Raw genomic sequence first — 23405 nt, 5'->3', positions numbered from 1 at the left:
ATGGTCACTGACCACCCACTGTCTTAAGAACTTGGTGTTAAGCTGGATGAGCAAGACACACGGGCCCCTGTGCATGAGGGTCACAGTCTGCAGAGAGTCCCACAAGCATGGACTAAAGAGCAGACAGGGACTAAAGGGACTCCACCTAGTCTGGGGGTCAGAGAAGGCTTCGGGCAGGATAGGAGCAGGGGAAGAGAGTGTGAAGTGGAATGGGGGGCCCAGGCCACACGAGACCGCAGCAATGCCAGAAGCAGAGAGGGTGAGTGAGAGAGGGTGCCATACCCTGGGAGGCCGCCAGGATGTGGCCGAGAAGAGAGCTAAGCACCGGTCAATGGGAGTTTGAACGTCATGCGACTGCTGGTGGGTCAGCTATGGATGTCATTGACTCTCAGATACCATCAATTTTAAGCCATTTCAGAAATGTTAAAGTATATAAACTGTACATTTTCGAAGATGAGAAGTATAAGCCTCAAGTCCTGACTTAAAATTTTTAAAAGTCCAGAAAGTGTCCACAAGTGGGGTATGAGGACAAAGAGAGCCCATGTCCTTCCTTAGGGGGCTGCTCACACCGCAGAGCTACCTTTCTGACCCCCAACTCACAGCACCCCCAAAGGCTCCCCAGCTCTGCTTCCCACCACCCCCAACAGTGAGGCAGTGGCCCCCCACACCGACACTCAGCACTCACCCATATTCCCCTGTTTGCATTTTACCCACATTTTAATGTTTCAAAAATCACAATATCTCTAACAATCGATGTGGACATTGAATGTGTTTCTCTCCCTGAAAAGCTGTTAAACTGATGGTGCATCTTAGAGTCATTTAGAACCTAGCCTTAGACCCTAAAATATTCAGTAATCCACAGGCCCAACACATTATGCTGTAGGGACTGTGTGATTTACTTAAAAAAAAAAATAGGGCACTCTTTTTTTTTTTTTAATATTGCTATCTCCAACTCATCTCCCCTTTTTGCAGATGTGCACAAGAGCCACTTATAAACAAATTCCAACATCTATTGGGTAATTCCTCTTAAATTGAGGAATATCTGGATGGTTACAGGCATTAGAGTCCCAAATATTTTGCGGGGGTGCCTTTTGCACTCACACCTAATAGTACTGTTTTACAGAGGGAGAAATTACCACAGCAAAGCAAGGCTGGGCATTTGGCTGGCTGCAATTTGCTCTGCTTGCTGGCTGTCATTTGATGGTGCTGAATGACACAGAGCATCTTAGTAGATGCTTAGCCCTGTGACTACTGTTCAGATGTGGAAACTGAGTCTTGGCGACAGAGGGGGCTGCCTGACACCACAGAGGCATGTAGTCAGGGCTTGAATGCAGATACATCTCATTCCACAGAGCCACAGAGATTCCAAGGGGCACAGCGTCCTCGGTGCTTTAACCCATGATGCAAATCAGTTTCCTTAATGCTCTTCCCGGGAGAAACTGGTGTGCACGATTCACCTCCCTGCTGCAGAACCTGGTGCTGCCAGTGCAAACTTAGCCTTTGCCTCCCCCCACCCCCACCACCAATCCTATCCTCCCTCAGACTGAGGGGCAGGGCTGGTGGGGACCGAGTGCCAGGATGCTGATGGTGGCCGGGCAATTCTGGCCACTCTTAGGAAGCCTTCAGGGTGCTTCTTTTCCAACATGGAGAACTTGGGCCTTCCATTTACAGGTGTGGCCTTGTGCCGAGCCCAGCCTGAGCTGCTAAAAAAAGGGAGTTCGGTAGCTAGGGAGCAGAGCTGACTCTCCTCAGGCAGTAGTTTATGTGTCCAAACCTTCCCATCTTCTCCTTCTTATTGCCCTGAAACACAGGTGCGTGCCCATTACTGCTAGTACTGCAGTCCCACTTTTTCACAGCCTCCCATCACTTTACTGAGCAAATGTTGAAAGGTGAGTTCTCAACTTTCCCATCTAAATCTGGAGTCCAAAGATACTGGGAGCTTGATTAGACCAAGGAGGCCTCAGACAGGTGAGGTGGGAGCTTGATTAGACCAAAGAGGCCTCAGACAGTTGTGGTTTAACACAGTGAGTGTTATGGGCTGAGTCGTGTCCCCCACCCAAATTCCTATGTTGAGGTTCTAACCCCCAGTACCCCAGAATGTGACTTATTAGGAAACAGTGTCTTTGCAGATTGAACCAAGATGAGGTCATTAGGGTGAGCCCTAATCCAATATGACTGGTGTCCTTATACATGTGAAAATTTGGATGCAGAAAAACATGCATACAGGGAGATTGCCATATGAAGATGAAGGTAGAAATCAGGACGATGCTTCATCCAGCTAAGGAACTCCAGAGATGGCCAGCAAACCACCAGAATCTGGGGAAGAGGCCTGGACAGATGCTCCCTCACAGCCTCCAGAAGGAACCAACCCTCCTGACCCCTGGATCTCAGACTTCTGGCCTTCAGAACTGGAAGACAATATATTTCTGTTGTTTATGCCACCCAGTCTGTGGCAGCCCTCACACACTAACACAGTGACGGACATCCTGGATTCTCCAGAAAAGTTACAATTCCAAATGTTCTAAAACTGAGTCCTCATAAGCTGTCAAAATATTCCAGAAATTCAAATTTCAGCTAGAAAATATTCTTTCCCAAGCTGCCTCCCAGACTCCCTAAAAGCAGCAAAAACCCACTGAAGGACCATAAATCTTGATTTAGGGTTCAGAAAACATGGACACCACATGTGTAGCTCCATCCATGCAAGCCCCTGTGGTGCCCGCACAGACCAGCAGACTCTTCTCAGACAAGCTCTGCGAGAGTGAGCCAGCATGCACAGTGATGCTCCCGGCTTGCGGTACCAGCTCCTGCTCTCACTGCCCTGCTCTCCTGCTGAGTGCACAGGAGGCCAGCCCAGCCGACGGGCTCCTTATTGTACGTCACTGCCTGTCTGTGCTTGAACACGTCTCAGTCCTGCTGCCAGTGACCCAATCCACCACAGTGATACAATTAAGATGATTCTAGTAAAACCAACTACCAAGTTTTCTTGGAGGATGGGAGGATGGTTTTTATGCACCATTAAGCTTCTCGAGCCAGAAAGCCATGGGTTTTTGGTTGGGTGGTGCTGCTTGCTTTAGAGGGGACATTGTTGCCTGTCCTTCCCCAGATGGGCTGACAAGGACCCCAACACTCTGGCAATGTGAGCAACGCCAGAGTGTTGACCAAAAGCCCCAGTGACCTTTGTCTAAGTGGAGAAAACTATTCACAGCGAAACGTGCCCAGGTGTCTTCCATCAAAACCCAATCCATGGTGCCACATCAACGGGGCTCTGGGTGAACAGTTAGAAACGCCCCAGGAACATCATCCAAGGGCTCAGACCAAATGCAGCGCAGTACATTTCTGGGAGGATTGTGTGTGTGTGTGTGTGTGTGTGTGTGTGTGTGTGTGTGTGTGTGTGTGTGTGTGTGTGTGTGTGTGTGTGTGTGTGTGTGTGTGTGTGTGTTTAAACACAAGCAAGTCTGAGCCACAGAATTTAAAACCTAAGGAAGGGAATTTTCAAGTGAGTCTCTTCAGCTCCAACTCTGTGGGACCAACAAGCTTGGGCCATCTATTTACTTTGTTATTTGGTTTTTGGCCTGAGAGATGAAACACAAGATTAGAGAAAGAGAGGAGGAAAAAAGAAACACCACGTGTAAAGAAATGAGGAACAAAATCCTCCATCCAAACCAAAACAAACAGGCCTGGCCAGGCCTTGCCCTCCATCGGCTGGCCTGTTTCCTCACCTCACTTTAGCTTAGCGTAAACGTGTAGGGAAGGGAAATGCAACTCGGATGCAGTGCTGTGCATCACCAAACACTAGCTATTCCTGGAAGGGACATAAGCCATTCCCAGCCTTTGCTAAGTGGCCAGATGTTTTCCTCATTAAGGCTTTCCTAGGGTAGAAATGATTCTTGCCTTTTTTAATGCAAGATTAGTAGTCCTTTGGCAAGGCCTAGAAACTGTCTACTTTCAACTGCCTTTAAAGATGAAACTCTTAATATGTATTCTAATACACAGCATCATCTATAAAATGTTTACCCTGAATACAGCCTAGCTGCCAGATTGACCTCCAGCTTAACAGGAAATACCAACAGTAGATGATGAACAAGCTAAATGACATGAGGAATAAACAGTCACACAAATCCAGATTATGGGATATTCTCCAAGGCAACTCTTCTAGACTCTTTACTCAATCTCATGAAAATAAAAATTAAATAGATAGAAGACAGATAGATAGATAGATAGATAAAGGTAGGAGGCAGTGTTCTAGGCTAAAAGAGACTGGAAGAGACACACTGAATGTAATATATAAACCTATATTAAATCCTGATTAAAAGTATCAAAATAGTTATAACAGACATTCTTGTGGCAATTGAGGAAATCTGAATATGGACTGGATATTACGTTAGAATATGGAATTACCATTATTTTCTTAGGAATGATGTTGGCATCATGTTTATATTGAAGAATGTCTTTATTTTTGGATACAGCGTAGAGTGTTTAGGGGTGAAGTGTCATGATGTCTACAACTTACTTTTGAATGGCACAAAAAAGATCCCTATGTGTGTACACACAGGGATAAAGCAATGATGTTAAAATCTTCACAGTTGTTGGATCTACATGGAGGTATTCAGTGTATAATTTTTTTCTACTTTTTCATGTGAAGATATTCATGTTAAAAAGCTGGGGGGAAAAACAAGCAAAATAAAAATAAAGAGAAATCCAAGAGAATAAAAATAAATAAAAGGAAAAATATTTTAAAAATTAAAAATTTTAAAAAAGGAAGGGGAGGGCTTCCCTGGTGGTGCAGTGGTTGGGAGTCCACCTGCCGATGCAGGGGACACGGGTTTGTGCCCCGGTCTGGGAAGATCCCACATGCCGCAGAGCGGCTAGGCCCGCGAGCCATGGGCGCTGAGCCTGCGCATCCGGAGCCTGTGCTCCTCAAAGGGAGAGGCCACAGCAGTGAGAGGCCCGTGGACCGCAAAAAAAAAAAAAAAAAGGGAAGGGGAATTTGTTGTAATTAGAAGACACACATTCCATTGCTTTGCCTTCTGAGAAGCATAGTGGAGAAAATATTGCCAGCAAGCACATACACAAGATTGCACTACTACAGTCATCTCTTAGTATCTGTGGGGTATTGGTTCCAAGATCTAGAAGAAACCAAAATCCACAAATGCTCAAGTCCTTTGTATAACATGGCATGGTATTTGCATATAACCTACTGCACATCCTCCCCTATACTTTAAATCATCTCTAGATTACTTGTAATATCTAATACAATGTAAGTGCTATGGACATAGTTATCAATACAATGTAAATGCTAATGTACATAGTTGCTGGTGGGCAGCAAATTCAAGTTTTGCTTTTTGAAACTTTCTGGAATTTTTTTTCCAAATAGTTTTCATCTGTGGTTGGTCTAATGTGCAGATTTGGAACCCATGGATATAGAGGGCCGACCATACTAGTGAGACAAGGAAAGAGCAGCATTATAAAATCCCAATGCAGGTTAGTGGTGATGTCTCAGGAGGAAGGAGGAGCACAGATGTCAGTGAACATTGTTATCAGTATTCTAGTTCTTAGATTCTGTGGAAGCTTGATATCTATAACATATTATTAATAAATGAATAAATAAAATGGGAGTGGGCCATGCACAAACGAAGATGGTAGCTCAAATATCTTGTAAAATCATTGTCCAGTTCCTGTACTTGGCTATGTGAATAATGAGAAATTTCCTCATGTAGGAGTCTTCAGTCCTCTGAATACTGAAGCAAACAATTATACTCATTACGTGATGTTTCTATTTATCCACTCCTTTATTCAGTCCACAAATATTTATTAAGCGTCTGCTATATTCCAGGTGTATAGTATGTATATAAACATATACATAATTTTTTGAGGGTCTGCTATATTCTAGGTATATTGTATTATATAGATGTTATATATAAATGCATGATATATATTTACAGAGGGTCTGCATAAATCAAAGGTTATGAAGACAACATAAAGTGTATAAAGGGGCTTGGGAGCAGAGAGCCTGAATTTTTTGCCAAGCGGCCAAGGGCAAGCTGTCTGAGAAGGGGCTCTTTGGGCAGGCCTGGAATGACTGAGTGAGCTGCTGTGTGTTCTCTGGGCAGGAGTATTCCTGGCAGAGGAACAGTAAGTGCAGAGGAAGGTTCTGCGGCAGGAGCATGCCCTGTGTCAGGGAACACAGGAGGTCAGAGCAGTTCCAGAGAAGTGATGAGGGTCAGAGAAGGTGCTGAGGCCATCATAAACACTTCAGATTCAGTACATTCAAAGCAATCAGTGGTTTTGAGCAGGGAAGTGATATACCTGATTTGTGTTTTTAAAGGTTAAAGCTGAATGATTCTCTTGAACAAGTGAACCAGAACGTTATTGTGTACACAAAGGCACGGGTAATATCCAAAACACTGAGCAACTTTCAAGACAAGGGTCCTGACCAATCAGAACTGACACTGGTCCTGCAAAAGGGCCACGTGCTGGTAAGCCCCTGCTAGGGCAGGTGGCCAGTTCTGAAGCTGCGGGATCTGGGTGAGGTCTCCGATGTCGAGGAGGGCAGGGGCAGTGGGGGCAGGGGACATTGGAGGGCTCAGGGAATACCTGATGCCCAAATATAGAAGTGGTCAATATTTTAACAAAAGAATGGGTAAATACATGCTTGTATAAAGATATAATGAATAGAAATAAGACTAAATCATATCTCTGTCTAAAGTAGCTAGGATTGTGGTGGAAGTTGAAGGAAACCCAAGCAAGGTGATCAATGAGCAGTTCTACTTCTTCCCCTAATCCCTTTATTCATGGGAAATACAAGAATCATCCATTCACCTGTGTGTCCATCCACATGTCCATCCAGCTATGCAGAGACTCAATAGGTTTTGAGCTGCTGGTATTTACTTGTCAAATACTGTTTTCAGTGCTGGGGATGTATCAGTGAATAAGATAGGCAACATCATCGATTTTGTGGAGTTTATATTTTAATGTAGACAATTAAAATATACATATTAAGCACATTTCAGCCTGAGAAAATAAAAGCTCTTGATGATATAGCGATTGAGAAGCAGGTTGGATACTTTAGATTCTAGAAACAAATTAGCAAGAAACAGACAATACAAAATAACTAGTTCCTGCAATATCACTAGTCCCTAGAGAAGCGCCTGGCACATGGACAATGCTTAATATACATGAAAGAAAAAAAAAAAGAACATGGAATATTATTTAGCCATTAACTAGAATTAGGTACATTTACACATCTACACATGGTAACACAAAAGGGTCTCTATGAGTAGAGGTAAGCTGCAGAGAGTTCATTTTTGTAAAACTAAATGTAAAACTAAATTCACAGAGAAAGAGCTGTTAGAATATACACTACATGGTTAACACTGGGAGGAAAAGAGAAGGGACTTCCACTTTTTACTTAATATATATTTATTGTTTACATTTAAAGGGTACACACTCATTTTGAAATACCAAGGACTTTTTGAAATATGCATACATGGAGGCTAAACAATACACTACTTAATAATGAAGTGATCACTGAAGAAATCAAAGAGAAAATCGAAAAATACCTAGAAACAAATGACAATGGAGACACGACAACCCAAAACCTATGGGATGCAACAAAAGCAGTTCTAAGAGGGAAGTTTATAGCAATACAATCCTACCTTAAGAAACAGGAAACATCTCAAATAAACAACCTAACCTTGCACCTAAAGCAATTAGAGAAAGAAGAACAAAAAAACCCCAAAGTTAGTAGAAGGAAAGAAATCATAAAGATCAGATCAGAAATAAATGAAAAAGAGATGAAGGAAACGATAGCAAAGATCAGTAAAACTAAAAGCTGGTTCTTTGAGAAGATAAACAAAATTGATAAACCATTAGCCAGACTCAACAAGAAAAAAAGGGAGAAGACTCAAATCAATAGAATTAGAAATCAAAAAGGAGAAGTAACAACTGACACTGCAGAAATACAAACGATCATGAGAGATTACTACAAGCAACTCTATGCCAATAAAATGGACAACCTGGAAGAAATGGACGAATTATTACAAATGCACAACCTGCTGAGAGTGAACCAGGAAGAAATAGAATATATGAGCAGACCAATCACAAGGACTGAAATTGAAACTGTGATTAAAAATCTTCCAACACACAAAAGCCCAGGACCAGATGGCTTCACAGATGAATTCTATCAAACATTTAGAGAAGAGCTAACACCTATCCTTCTCAAACTCTTCCAAAATATAGCAGAGGGTGGAACACTCTCAAACTCGTTATACAAGGCCACCATCACCCTGATACCAAAACCAGACAAAGATGTCACAAAGAAAGAAAACTACAGGCCAATATCACTGATGAACACAGAAGCAAAACTCCTCAACAAAGTACTAGCAAACAGAATCCAAGAGCACATTAAAAGGATCATACACCATGATCAAGTGGGGTTTATTCCAGGAATGCAAGGATTCTTCAATATACACAAGTCAATCAATGTGATACACCATATTAACAAATTAAAGGGGAAAAACCATATGATCATCTCAATAGATACAGAGAAAGCTTTTGACAAATTCAACACCCATTTATGATAAAAACCCTGCAGAAATTAGGCATAGAGGGAACTTTCCTCAACATAATAAAGGCCATATATGACAAACCCACAGCCAGCATCGTCCTCAATGGTGAAAAACTGAAACCATTTCCACTAAGATCAGGAACAAGACAAGGTTGTCCACTCTCACCACTATTATTTAACATAGTTTTGGAAGTTTTAGCCACAGCAATCGGAGAAGAAAAAGAAATAAAAGGAATCCAAATCAGAAAAGAAGAAGTAAAGCTGTCACTGTTTGCAGATGATATGATACTATACATAGAGAATCCTAAAGATGCTACCAGAAAACTACTAGAGCTAATCAAAGAATTTGGTAAAGTAGCAGGATACAAAATTAATGCACAGAAATCTCTGGCATTCCTATACACTAATGATGAAAAATCTGAAAGTGAAATTAAGAAAACACTCCCATTTACCGTTGCAACAAAAGGAATAAAATATCTAGGAATAAACCTACCTAAGGAAACAAAAGACTTGTATGCAGAAAATTATAAGACACTGATCAAAGAAATTAAAGATGACACAAATAGATGGAGAGATATACCATGTTCTTGGATTGGAAGAATCAACATTGTGAAAATGACTCTACTACCCAAAGCAATCTACAGATTCAATGCAATCCCTATCAAACTACCACTGGCATTTTTCACAGAACTAGAACAAAACATTTCACAATTTGTATGGAAACACAAAAGACCCCGAATAGCCAAAGCAATCTTGAGAATGAAAAATGGAGCTGGAGGAATCAGGCTCCCTGACTTCTATACTACAAACTATACTATAGTATAAACTATACTACAAAGCTACAGTAATCAAGACAGTATGGTACTGGCACAAAAACAGAAAGATAGATCAACGGAACAGGACAGAAAGTCCAGAGATAAACCCACACACATATGGTCACCTTATCTTTGATAAAGGAGGCAGGAATATACAATGGAGAAAGGACAGCCTCTTCAATAAGTGGTGCTGGGAAAACTGGACAGGTACATGTAAAAGTATGAAATTAGAACACTCCCTAACACCATACATAAAAATAAACTCAAAATGGATTAAAGACCTAAATGTAAGGCCAGAAACTATCAAACTCTTAGAGGAAAACATAGGCAGAACACTCTATGACATAAATCACAGCAAGATCCTTTTTGATCCATCTCCTAGAGAAATGGAAATAAAAACAAAAATAAACAAATGGGACCTAATGAAACTTAAAAGCTTTTGCACAGCAAAGGAAACCATAAACAAGACCAAAAGACAGCCCTCAGAATGGGAGAAAATATTTGCAAATGAAGCAACTGACAAAGGATTAATCTCCAAAATTTACAAGCAGCTCATGCAGCTCAATAACAAACAAACAAACAAACCAATTCAAAAATGGGCAGAAGAGCTAAATAGACATTTCTCCAAAGAAGATATACAGATTGCCAACAAACACATGGAAGAATGCTCAACATCATTAATCATTAGAGAAATGCAAATCAAAACTACAATGAGATATCATTTTACACCAGTCAGAATGGCCATCATAAAAAAATCTAGAAACAATAAATGCTGGAGAGGGTGTGGAGAAAAGGGAACACTCTTGCACTGTTGGTGGGAATGTAAATTGATGCAGCCACTATGGAGAACAGTATGGAGGTTCCTTAAAAAACTAAAAATAGAACTACCATATGACCCAGCAATCCCACTACTGGGCATATACCCTGAGAAAACCATAATTCAAAAAGAGTCATGTACCAAAATGTTCATTGCAGCTCTATTTACAATAGCCAGGAGATGGAAGCAACCTAAGTGTCCATCATTGGATGAATGGATAAAGAAGATGTGGCACATATATACAATGGAATATTACTCAGCCATAAAAAGAAACGAAATTGAGTTATTTGTAGTGAGGTGGATGGACTTAGAGTCTGTCATACAGAGTGAATTAAGTCAGAAAGAGAAAAACAAATACCGTATGCTAACACATATATATGGAATCTAAGAAAAGAAAAAAAGGTCATGAAGAACCTAGGGGTAAGACAGGAATAAAGACACAGACCTACTAGAGAATGGACTTGAGGATATGGAGAGGGGGAAGGGTAAGCTGTGACAAAGTGAGAGAGTAGCATGGAAATATATACACTACCAAACATAAAATAGCTAGTGGGAAGCAGCCACATAGCACAGGGAGATCAGCTCGGTGGTTTGTGACCACCTAGAAGGGTGGGATAGGGAGGGTGGGAGGGAGGGATATGCAAGAGGGAAGAGATATGGGAACATATGTATATGTATAACTGATTCACTTTGTTATAAAGCAGAAACTAACACACCATTGTAAAGCAATTATATTCCAATAAAGATGTTAAAAAAAAAAAGAAATATGTACACAATGATTATATGCTTCAAGAGGGGCGACCTGGAAATGGAGCATGAAAACTGGTGAATAATTTGATCCAATCATGAAAACTTATACCAGATAGTCACTCTACAGGTGATGACTCTTCAAACGTTTGGGCAAAGCAAGCTCACTCACACTCAGTGCCATCCATCAGCCAGGCTCCCTGATGCTCCTCCGGGCCTGGCACGTGTCCAGGAAATACCTGTATGGAGCATGCTACATTTTCTAACGCATGCATATGTGTTATCTCAGAAACAAGGAGCAGAAAGCAAGTGTAAAAACAGAAAATAGAGAAAAGTATTTCACGTTTCAAATTATAGCATCCGGGTGACACTGTTGAAATAAAATTGTCAGGACCTACGGGTATTTAAATAACCCAGATCGTCACCTTGGAGGAAGATTAGAGACTCTGAGTGGATGAACTCTCCAGGTGAAAAAAGACCAACCAGGAAGGACGAGCCTATCCTTGTTTCTCAGTCTAGAGAGACCTGACGCATGGTGGGAATATCAAACACCTGGAAACAAAGGCATCCTGTGCAGATTTTTGTGGAAGGATTAAAAAACTAACAAGCATGCCCTCCATAAATTCTCCTGGGCAGTGGCGGCCAAAAAGCCCCACCGTGGACAGCTGCACACAAAAAACGGGTGGGTGGGATGCCGGCAGGAGAGCATCCAGGGGTGAGGGTTCCCTGACCCTACAGGCTGAGCAGGAGAATCACGGGGCTCAAACTCCTAAAAAACCCTGTAATTTTCAGTTGACTAATGGTGGGAAAATCAACATGTGAATCACCTTTCAAGTATTTAATTTAATTAGACAAGGAAAATGAGGCTTCTTTAAAATTCTTACTTGGTATTAACTTCTGTCACAAAGCAGCCTAGCGTAATTGGTAAAAGTGAAAAAGTGATTACCGAGACTTAAGCTTATTTATCACAGCTGCTGCACTTTTACAAAGTGAGTTTTACGGTGCTAAACCCTCCGCCAGAGCAGTACAGACCCCGGAGCATGGATTCCAGTGTTTTCATAAACCACCTCTAATAAGCTGCTGTAATAGGATGGGTGGGGAGGGGAGGGGAGGGGAGGAGAGTAACGAACATCCCCTCACCCCCCCACTGGAGCTCACAGTTTGGTCTGTTGTCCTAGGTGCCCATTCTTCCCCTTCCTGTCTTCTCTGTCACTTTTGAATCAGACAGTGATGGTGGGTGAAGGAGCCCTTAGCTCAGATCCTCTAATCCTTGGCAAAGCACTTGCCCAGGGGCACACGGCCATTTACCAGCAAAGCCAATTAAACCCAGGCCATGTGACATCCATGTCACAGACCTTTTCTGTCTTCAGCAAGCCAATCAGAAAGAACAGGGATACAAAAAACAAATGCTGGAGAGGGTGTGGAGAAAAGGGAACACTCTTGCACTGTTGGTGGGAATGTAAATTGATAACAGCCACTATGGAGAACAGTATGCAGGTTCTTTAAAAAACTAAAAATAGAATTACCATGTGATCCAGCAATCCCACTACTGGGCATATACCCAGAGAAAACCATAATTCAAAAAGACACATGCACCCCAATGTTCATTGCAGCACTATTTACAATAGACAGGTCATGGAAGCAACCTAAATGCCCATCGACAGATGAATGGATAAAGAAGTTGTGGTACATATATACAATGGAATATTACTCAGCCATAAAAAGGAACAAAATTGAGTCATTTGTTGAGACGTGGATGGATCTAGAGACTGTCATACAGAGTGAAGTAAGTCAGAAAGAGAAAAACAAATATCGTATATTAACGCATGTATGTGGAACCTAGAAAAATGGTACGGATGAACTGGTTTGCAGGGCAGAAGTTGAGACCCGGATGTAGAGAACAAACGTATAGTCACCAAGGGGGGAAAACTGCAGTGGGCTGGGGATGGTGGTGTGCTGAATTGGGCAATTGGGATTGACATGTATACACTGATGTGTATAAAATTGATGACTAATAAGAACCTGCAGTATAAACAAACAAACAAAAAAACCCAACTAATACTAAACTTTCTTTGGGTTATTTGTATGGAAATATGTTAATATAAATGTTTCAGACATTACATGAAATTTCTAAAAGTTTATATGTTCTGGTATAATGTTATAAGTCATAATTCTAGTTATTACTTTAAAATGTATATCTCAGAAATAGCTAAATTTCCTTGTCAACTGCATTATTATGAACTTTCATCAAATCTTTAACCATGGTCATTTTTAAGTCTTTTGTCATTTACAGACAGTTCTGGGTGTACTCTGATGCTTTCGCAAAAATGTTCCTGTAAAAGGGTTTCATCTTCAAGGAATTCATGGAAAAGACTCTGACAAGTACAGGTTTCTGGTAACTGACTATACTGCCGAACTGAACGAATAAGCATTTTCAGAACTCTAATGGAAAACTGATGAATTCATTAAAGTGCTAACAAAAGATTAAGATGAAAAAAATAATTAATTACATGGGACTGAGTGAACTGATGAGGATGATTATAATTTTTGTGACTTTCTGTTTGAATAAAAAAAAAAAAGAAAGAAAAAACAGGGAGCAGCATCTCAGGAGGCAAAATCAGAAGTGTTGCTCTGCAGCTTTCTGTCTGGTGCTCTTCTGTGGCCCTCCCTGCTTTCCCACTGCATTAGTAACTTCTGTTTACCTCCTCTTCTCCCCAAAGCTCTAAACATTTGGAAGACAGGTTCCTGACCCCATCTCTCTTCGATTACCGGAGGGTCAACTGCAGCAGTTAGTAGGCACTAGGTGCAGCAGTTAGTAGGCACTAGGTACAGCTGTGTTGAAAGAAAGAAACCTCTCTATGCTAATAACTAATGAATTTTAGGAATCACTTTCCTCTACTCAAATAGACCAAAATTTCCACCTAATGAGTGGTTGTTTGCAATGTGCCAGCCTCTGTGCTGGAATCCAAAAAGGAAAAAACAGACCCAGTCTGCAAAGAACTTACAGTCAAGTGGGCAAGAAGACAATTTTTCTTTTCATTTTTGGGTAAAATATTAAATGAAGGCTCAGAGAATAATAGCACAAACACCCATTTACTCACAACCCAGACATATAAATTTTGTCATATTCACGTGGTCTCTCCCCAAGCCAAAAACCAAACAAATAAAACCAATATTACAGCAGGCCAGGGATTGCTCATGACCCTGGACTTCCAGGCTGGGGATTCCGCTACATTTCCCTTTAGAAAACTACTCGATTAGGTAAGTTAGGAGATACAGGGGTTGGAGAATAGGACTGTTAAAATCCTTCCAAGAATCCGAAGACCCTAAATATTTCATTAAGCACGTTTACCTGACAAAGGATTTCTGGCCCCCTGTACCTCCACCTCAGCCAGCTGTACCCTTGTAAGGAGGCCACATGGCTGACAGGGGCAGGGCGGGCTGCCTGCAGCCACCTCCCAAGACCTGCCAGGCCAGGCTTTGGAACGAGGGATAGGCTGAGCCTCCCTTGGGGAGTTCCCTCAGAACATTTGGGACACCACTATGTACTGTCCTTGCCACATGAGTTCCAACCTGCTCCTCTACCCCAAGGCCACCTGCCCCTGGAGACTAGAAACTTGTGCCACTCATTACCTGTCTGAGGCCTTGGATTATGTGCAGTAGCTTATCCTACCATGAGGAGGAACTTGGGACATTCCCCTTCCTTCAAGTTGTCTGTTTTACCACTTTCCAGTGAGAACAATCAAACCCATCACATTGTAAACATTAAAATGTGCAATTTTTTCTATAATGATTACACCTCAATAAAACTTTTTTTTTTTTTTTCCTTAAGTAACTGGTTCTTCCTTTTAGCAGGCAGATTCCATCCAGGGACGACTCCATGTCAGTGGCTCTCAGAGTGGCTCCTGGACCGGTAGCAGCAGCATCGGGTGCAAATCTACACTCATCTCCTAGCTGATTAGTTTTTCTTTCTTAAAGCAGGTAACACCAGCTTAGCTCCCAAGAAACCCAGGCTGCATCCATGGGCTGGGTTAGGATTCGTGGGTGCTGTTGTTCCCTTGGGCCCCTCTGGGAGCTCAGGCTGCACCCAGCCTGACCTGGCAAGGTGTCTCCCATCTGCCATCAGCGCTTGGGGCAAGGCTGCTGATGCTTCTCCCATCTTCAGGACACGCCATTGGCAGCCTGACTTGTCAGCAGTACCAAGGCACATGCTGGCTGGAGCAGCCAGAGTCATTGTCTCCCCCACCCAGGGCTGTCATTATTAATGTTGGGCAGACATATTATTTACGAGCTGCTAAACTAGGCTGAAGAATAGTAACAGCAGGATAACAGAACTACAGGCTACCAGTTTTGTCTGTGCCCAACTTAAATTAAGCAGTTGCAAAAGATAATTGGAGATATAAAGGCCCAGATGTAGAGTCAGCTTGTAATATGGCAAGATAGATTTGTAGTCTTTGTTCACATAACACATACAGAACTATTCAAGGCTGCCCATAGAATAAGGCTCATTTCACATGTGGCTTCTGAGAATCACTAGAAATACTATACGCACAACTCATGGACAAGTAGGTAGGTGGTTTCTGAAACATCTCATAGTAACTGTTGGATTTTTCTCTTTCTCTCTCTCTTCCATTTGCCATGGAAGAACCTAAATACCCAAATGCAGTGGTTCTAAGACGGTCTCCAGACCAGCACCGTCCACATCATCTGCATTAGAAATGCAGATTCTCAGGCTCCACCCTAGCCCTGCTGCATCAGAAACTCTGGGAGGCTCAGCAATATTTTAACAAGCTCTCCAGGGGATTCTGATGCCCACTCAAGTTTAAGACCCACACCCGGCAATGTATACAGTGGAGCACCATAATTCCACACTCGGGAATTGTACACATTTTGAATTTAGAACGTGGGAGTCCTCGGTCAAGCATAACCCTACCCGATCTCCACACACCTGGTCTCCCCACACCAGCCCTGCCTCCTTCTTTTCCCAGGTGCTGCTGGCTATGAGTGCTGGCACGATGCTGGCACCTCAGCACAGGTGTTCCAAAAATATGTATTTAAGGGGCAACCAATCCTCAACTGATCATTTCCAAACTTTCCCCAATTTTGTGAACATCTCAGTAAACGACACGAGGGTGGAATCTATGAAGGTTGTATCAGGAACCTCCCAGAAACACTAAGCTGGGGTTCTACTGCATCAGGAAGACCAAGGGACTGCTCTCAGGAGCTTTATTATCATTACCAGGGGTCCAGTCTGACTGGAGGAACAATTCAACTTGTCTATCATGTGATGATGAGCTTCTACTAAGCAAGATTTTTATTTCTGTCCATTAAAACAGAAGGTGATTCAAGCACTTTTTAATTTATAAAAATTTTAAATGAAGAAGGTAGTAATGGTATCAGTTAATCTCAGGTCAGGTTTTTTTGGAAGCTCCTAATAACTTCTTTTAAGTAGTACATTTTAGGCAGAAGTATTTATTTATTTATTTATTTTGCGGTACATGGGCCTCTCACCGCTGTGGCCTCTCCCGTTGCGGAGCACAGGCTCCGGACACGCAGGCTCAGCGGCTCACGCGCCTAGCCACTCCACGGCATGTGGGATCTTCCCGGACCGGGGCACGAACCCGTGTCCCCTGCATCGGCAGGCAGACTCTCAACCACTCTGCCACCAGGGAAGCCCACCTAATAACTTCTTAAACATCAAGCATTTCCATGAAGCTAGCCAATTAATTACAGGATTTATGAGTAAGCACTTCTACAGAATTCTCAAAGGAATAGCCAGGATCCTCATATAACAGGGTTTAGATGTTCCATACTTGGAGCCTGTATACTCACCCTTTTATCTTAACGCACAAAAGTGTCCAGAAGAGGATGCAACGAGGGGTTACATACTTTGAGGAGCCAGCCTGGCTCAAGACTGGGAACCTAGTTTCCAGTCACTGGCCCTGCTCACTGTGGGCCACTGCAGGGCCTACTCTGGTGATATAGTGACCCTCCAGGTTGTCTCAGGCAGGTGAGTAACATGAAGCCTCATCATCCAGGACACTCAAGGTTGCTACTGTCCCCCTCCCAGCTCTGCGAGTCTTCCTTTCAAGGTAACACGGGAGCCTGCAGAGGACAGACTGATGGTGCGATGACCTGGAGGCTGGTCTAGCAGCATCACCTGCTGCCAGGCTGCGGGCAAAGCCCACCAGCCTCTCCTATCCCTGATCTGCGGCGTGGGATCCCGCAGGTCTCCTCCAGCTTAACAAGTCTCTCTACCCCCTAAAACCTTCTCACTGAAGAAAGACGTCCAGGACCCATGTGGAAACAGTTAAGCGAGGAAATGGTAAGGTCGGGGAGAAGAGGGCCAAGGAAGCAGACCCCAAGCCCCAGCCCAGTCAGGGCCAGATGGGGACTCCATGTCCAGGAGGCAGGAGGTGTGTGCTACACCTCTCACCACGCTCAGCGTGGAACTTGGGCAAAGGACACGGACAGGGCCCCCAAGGTGGTGGGCGAGCTGCCCTTGGCATTGGGCTGGCAGGGAGACAGATGCTCGGGAACTGCTTCAGGGGTCGGTCAATGTGCTGTTTCTGACACTAGGGGGCTACAGACCCCTCTGACGACTTGATGGCCCAGACTCTCCTCCCAGGAAAAGCCACGTGTGCGAGCACACATTTGCACAGCCTTGTGCGGGGTTCCTAGCTCTGTATTAAGAACCTGAGGAGCAGAGGTACACAGAGAACAAGACAGCGAGTGGCTGGTACCTGTGATAACACAGGGAGTAAAGACTCTGGGGAGCCTGGGGAAGGGGGAGTAAGCCCAGGTGGGAGGCTTAGGGAAGCACCCCTGGTGAGGAGGCATGAAAGGCTGGGCCAGGGCCGGGCAGAGCCAGACAGGAAAATTGGAGTGGGGAAGACTCAACCTCAGTCTCTTCATTGTGAAGATGACCAAAACACCTACCTGGCAGTATGGGGGTGATAAGTAAGTTAGAATAAGTATAAGTCCACACAGCTTAGAGTCCACACAGTGAATCTAGTGTTGGTTCCCTTCCGGCTTTCTTACCTGCTACCAGGGCTTTGAAGGGGCTATCACACCCACCTCCTCACTCCCCAAACATATGGGAGGCAACTGACTGTCTACTCGCAGGTGCTGGTCTTGTTGTTGGGCCACAAAGCCTAAGGCCAGATCCCTGCCTTCCAGAGGCTTCTTGGCATGGCAGGTGGACACCAACATGCAGACCACTTTCCCCCCTAGAAAGAGGAACTGCAAGGCAAAGCCTCCAACTAGGACTTCCCAGAGGAAGGGGCAGGGCCAAGAGGTGGGAGGCTGGGAGGGAAGGGCATCCTCATGGCTGGGACACGAATGCCTTGGAGAAGCAGTCGCAAGGGCAGCCCGACTACCAGCCCAGCAGGATGGGACCCATCCCTTGCTCTCCCCAGCCACAGGACTACCAGCTACCAGGTACTCACACCTGAGTACCAGCCCCCTCCCTCACCTCCTTAGTTTCCCATCCCCTTCCAGACTTGACCAGCCCATTACTGTAAGTCCACAGGCGACTCTCAACACAGAAGCCCTGCTCACAACACACAACCACAGCTGACTTCTCTGCAGAGGCACCACAGGCCCGCCCCACTCCCTGGCGAGGAGAGTAACACGTTACGGAGCAGATATGCCTAAGGACAGATTTAATAGGAATCAGGACTAAAGACAAGTGTTCTGAACAGGCTGCAGCAAAGTTGCTGCTTCCTAGGCCATACTGGGTGTAGGAGGCAGTGGCAACGCTGTGCAGGTCCAGGCAAGGCAGTGTCCCTCATTCTTTAAGGAGCCAAGGCAAGGCTGTTATTGCTACCAGTTCTGCCTAGCTCAGAACTAGGTTCCTGGTGCACCTTGTTTGTCATCAGACTGTAGCTGTGTACCTGGCCCATTTCTCGCAGGGTCCACTCTCCCCAAAAGGAGAGGCATGAGGCAAGGGACTTCCATCTCTCCACCACTGATATTACATCAGCAGGTGGAGGCCCTAACTCCCTACACCTCGTGCTCTAGAAACACCTGCCAGGGGTGGAGAGGTGGTGGTGACTTTCATTGGGTTTAACAGGAAGCTGGAACAGAAATGACCACCTTGTTGCTGACATGTCCACTGTAATTTTAACCATGGGACCTCAAAATGTTCTATGTATATTTGAGTCGACAGTACTTTCTGGAATAAAAGCATTATAACTTTAGTCTCAAGGACTGATGAATTAGGGTAAACTAATAAGGTGACATCCTCCAAGTCGGCAGCTCCACTCAGCCAACCACATCTAAATTGACAAGTCTTATTTTCTATTTGTTAGAGATAAATACCTGACAGAAAAATTTATCAATCAGCTTCTTACAGAAAAATTTCAGTTGAGGCCTCCAGGTAAGAAACGCTTACTTTAAAGTGTACACAACAATTGCTATGTGATACAAGGATTTGTGCAATTTGTTTCAGTTCAACTTTAATTCTAAGTCAAAATGTCCAAGTTCCTCTCTACTCCTCTACAAGTGTCTTTAACTCTCAATGGAAATACATACTGTGAATGTGAGGGATCATAAAATATGATGAAAAGACTGGTGGATCAATCTCTTAGCTGCCTGTAATGAAAACTTAAAGGGAAAAAATGCTGAGTATAAACGCCACTGGCATCGTTGAGCAGCCTCATATATGCAGTTATTCAACTCGCCTTGTAAACACAGAGCAAAACAAAAGCACAGCACAATGAGAATTCCTATCCCCACGCTCAGGAGGCTGGCGATGCCGTTCCTAAGGTCGCCCCCAGAACCTAAGCCCTTTCAGTCATGATTTTTTTTTTTTTGCGGTACGCAGGCCTCTCACTGTTGTGGCCTCTCCCGTTGCGGAGCACAGGCTCTGGACATGCAGGCTCAGCGGCCATGGCTCACGGGCCCAGCCGCTCCACGGCATGTGGGATCCTCCCAGACCAGGGCACGAACGCGTGTCCCCTGCATCGGCAGGCGGACTCTCAACCACTGCGCCACCAGGGAAGCCCCAGTCATGATTTTTCAAAAAGGCACAATGGAGACCAAGATGGAACCCTCAGGAAGCATTCTGTAGGAAATTAGAGGCAGTTTTATGGATGTGTGGGCTTTAATCCAGGAACTATACGTATAGAGTCCTGAACCTTGCCAACTCTTGCCAAAATGTAACTCATTCCATCATTGCTCTGTTAACAAGGGGTCAGTTTCTGTTCCACAGAAAACACCGGATGCAAGTGAGGGCCAAGCCACCCAAAGCTGGGATCGCTGAAGAACCAGAGGTTGAGGAGTGCTGGCTGCTGTGCCCTTCACTGCCAGCCACTACAGGCAGGGCCACAGTTACTGAGTCACCTCAATTCTCGACCCATAAAAAAGGGCTTCCCTGCCTGTAAAAGAAAGGGCTTGGACTAGATTAATTCATTTGAAGAATAACAACTGAGCACCCACTATGTGAAAGGCACTGTGTGGCAGGCACCATGGAGAGGAGCAACAGTTAAACGCAGGAGCCAGCTATGCAGTGCTCCCCTGCTACGTAAACAGTGATGTCGTTCGTGCTGCCCGTGGGAAAGTGGGGAAGAGCACAGCCGGGGGTGATGAACCAGGGGCTCTACTTCAGTCCCCACCTAGCTGCCCTGAGATGTGAGGAGAGCACAGCGTAACCCATAGAGACACATCAGTGAGCTGGGGTCACTGCTGGGAAGCTCTGAGCTAGACACGCATGGAGGGTCCTCAGGAGAAGTGTGATCCTTCAGAGGCTCAACACACTGTGGGAGCGCAGGGAGGGAGACTCCAAGTAGGCAGAATTCCCCATGACCAGAGCCCTGTGGCATCTCTTTGGAAGTCTGCCATCCCAGTGTCCACACACCATTGATCATATGGGTCCACTGCTCAGTGACCATGATGGAGGGGAGGGCAGAGAGGTGGGGGCAGAAGGGAGGAAGGAACAGCAAAAGACAACACTGGCAGGAATTAGGAGGACAATACTTACCTGAGATTTGGAGCTGGGAAATGCTGATGCTGTCATCCACATGGCCCTGGGTTCCTTGGAAGCTTGAAGGAATAAAGTTACTGGCTGAGGACCAACTGCCACATGTACCTATGGCTCTGGAAAACTGATTCTTTCAGCAAATACTGTTTGAGATTCAGGCAAATAAGACCCAGGGTCCATCCTCAAGGAGCCCACTGGGCAATGGACTCACAGAAAATGATTTCTTAAGAACACGTAATAAACCAGGAGGAAATGCAATTTGTTCCTCTCTGGTGCTACCCAAGATGGGAAATGGATGTAGCCCAGACTTATTAGGCTTCTTAAATGATATTATGCTATATTTCCTAATGATATTAAGCTGTATTTCCATCCAGGTAAGGCAGGGAAAGAAAGCAATCAGGGAACTCAAGTCAAAAAAGCAACTTGGCGAGGCCATGATTTGTGCACGTGTGGGTACTTCACAAAAGGGTTAAGTGGACAGAAGTAAGAGAGGGAAAATCTAGAAAACCTCTAGAGAAATATAAAATGGTCATGTACAGTAAGTCTACCCCTACAAGTGTTCTTCTTTTTCAGTAAAGAAAAAGAAAACTGAGCAGCGACCTGACCCAAAACTATCAGAGGAAGAAAAGCAACATCAGCTCAAGACTGAGCAGCAAGAAAAATAAGACTCTGTTTGCCAGATAAAATAGGAAATATCTGCAGCTGGATTACCTCTGTGTCAGTCACAAAGGGTCAGTCTACTCAGCACATAACCAAGTTTCTCAGCTTCAACTGAATCCCCTCATCCAAATTAAGCCATCTCATTTCTGATTCATAAAATACTATTTCACAGAAAAGTGAGTCACTTAATTACTACCTAATGTAACATAAATTACATTTGCATTCATTTAAAACAATTTCCTAATTACAAGAAAACATTAAAAAAAGGTTCTGAGTGTGATTTTTAAGATGCCGGAACAAACCAAGATTTAATTTAAAATATATTTACAATAACTACAAACAATTACATGATTTTTTCTTAAAGGTCATATCTGCAACAGAAGAGAAATATTTTGCTTTAATCTGATCCTTTACTTCTAATGGTTTATGGGTCTTCAGAATTGATAAAGCATTTTAGCACAACTGAAACCCAGCACAAGGCACTCTGGGCACAGGTGAGTGAGAAATGGAAAGAGCAACACTTGGTGGAAGACACTCCACCCCTGCAGGACAAGAGACCACGCTCTGCAGCAACAGAGCTATTACCAGGTTTTATTCACACAATGATGATCTCTCATAGGACCTTGTGCAAAGCACCTCAGTCTTTTTTCATATGGGATTGAGCATGTTAACTGTCACTCAGGAATCAAGAGTTTTTCTGGAAGATAAAGAAGTATCTATAAAATGTACAATGATCTTAGAGAAATATAGTACAAGATTTTGAACACTATTTATCAGCAGCATACGAGAAGAGTCATGGGCTCCAGTAGAGCCATATGCTGGCTGACCCTTTGCTTTTCATCTAAGACTTAAGAGACCTTATAGGTAATGACGAGTAACCAATGATAAAATAAAGACAAATTTGCCTTGGTATCTTAGGAGTCTACATCAACCTAAATAACAGTATCTGGCAGTGGATATTTAAAATCTTTACTGGTATTTAAGCTAATATAAATGCTAACATCAAAGTTTGTCAGACGTGTTAAGAGAACACAAAGCTACATTGTTACATAAATACAAAGATGATACAAAAATCCACTTTCTTTTACCTTTGAAACCCAACTACATGGGATGTGGAAATATTTTTTTATCAAGTAGATAATCTGTTTTATCAATAGCTAGAAGGCCATTTTTGTTAAGTTGTCTTTCAGCTGAAAAAACAATACACTACTTACATCATATTGGAAAAGGAATGACCTCAAGATTTCCAAGCAACACAGCTCTTTTTCACATCTGAACTCCCCTGCTGATCATTAGGAACAGTTTCAGATGTCCCATTCTTGGCTTTCATTTGTGCCAAACCCTGGACAAGTCTCTAACAAGGTTATGGTAGCAAAACACTGTGTTTCTGCATGGGGTGCTAAGTCGTCTGTCCTCCCTTCTTCTTAGCACAGCATCATTCACATTAGTCTGAGGTCTCTCCTAAATCAAGCTGTGCTTATATACAGAGGAAATATGAAAGCAAAGTTATCTTCCTTCTATCTCTTGTAAGCTAATAAACTACCTCAAATTCATTGTTTAACTGAATATACTGTTCTGTGCTTAGAGATGCTGTGGTCCAAACTCTGTCCTCAGTCAAGGTGAGGCAGAGGTGAATACGGCCCCAAAAGGCTCAGTGCTGGATCAACACACTCAAGAATGGGATAGATAGTCTTTTGTTGGTAGGTATTTGCAGAATACCTTAAAAAAGGGAGGGGGGCTTCCTTATCTGATCCAAAATGGTGCTGTTTTCTGTATCACATTCTTACACAATTCCCAATTATCTAAAATGCTGAGGAA

Source organism: Globicephala melas, chromosome 2 (genome assembly GCF_963455315.2).
Source record: "Globicephala melas chromosome 2, mGloMel1.2, whole genome shotgun sequence".
NCBI lineage: Eukaryota > Metazoa > Chordata > Mammalia > Artiodactyla > Delphinidae > Globicephala > Globicephala melas.
Note: the sequence above shows the minus strand (reverse complement) of the source record.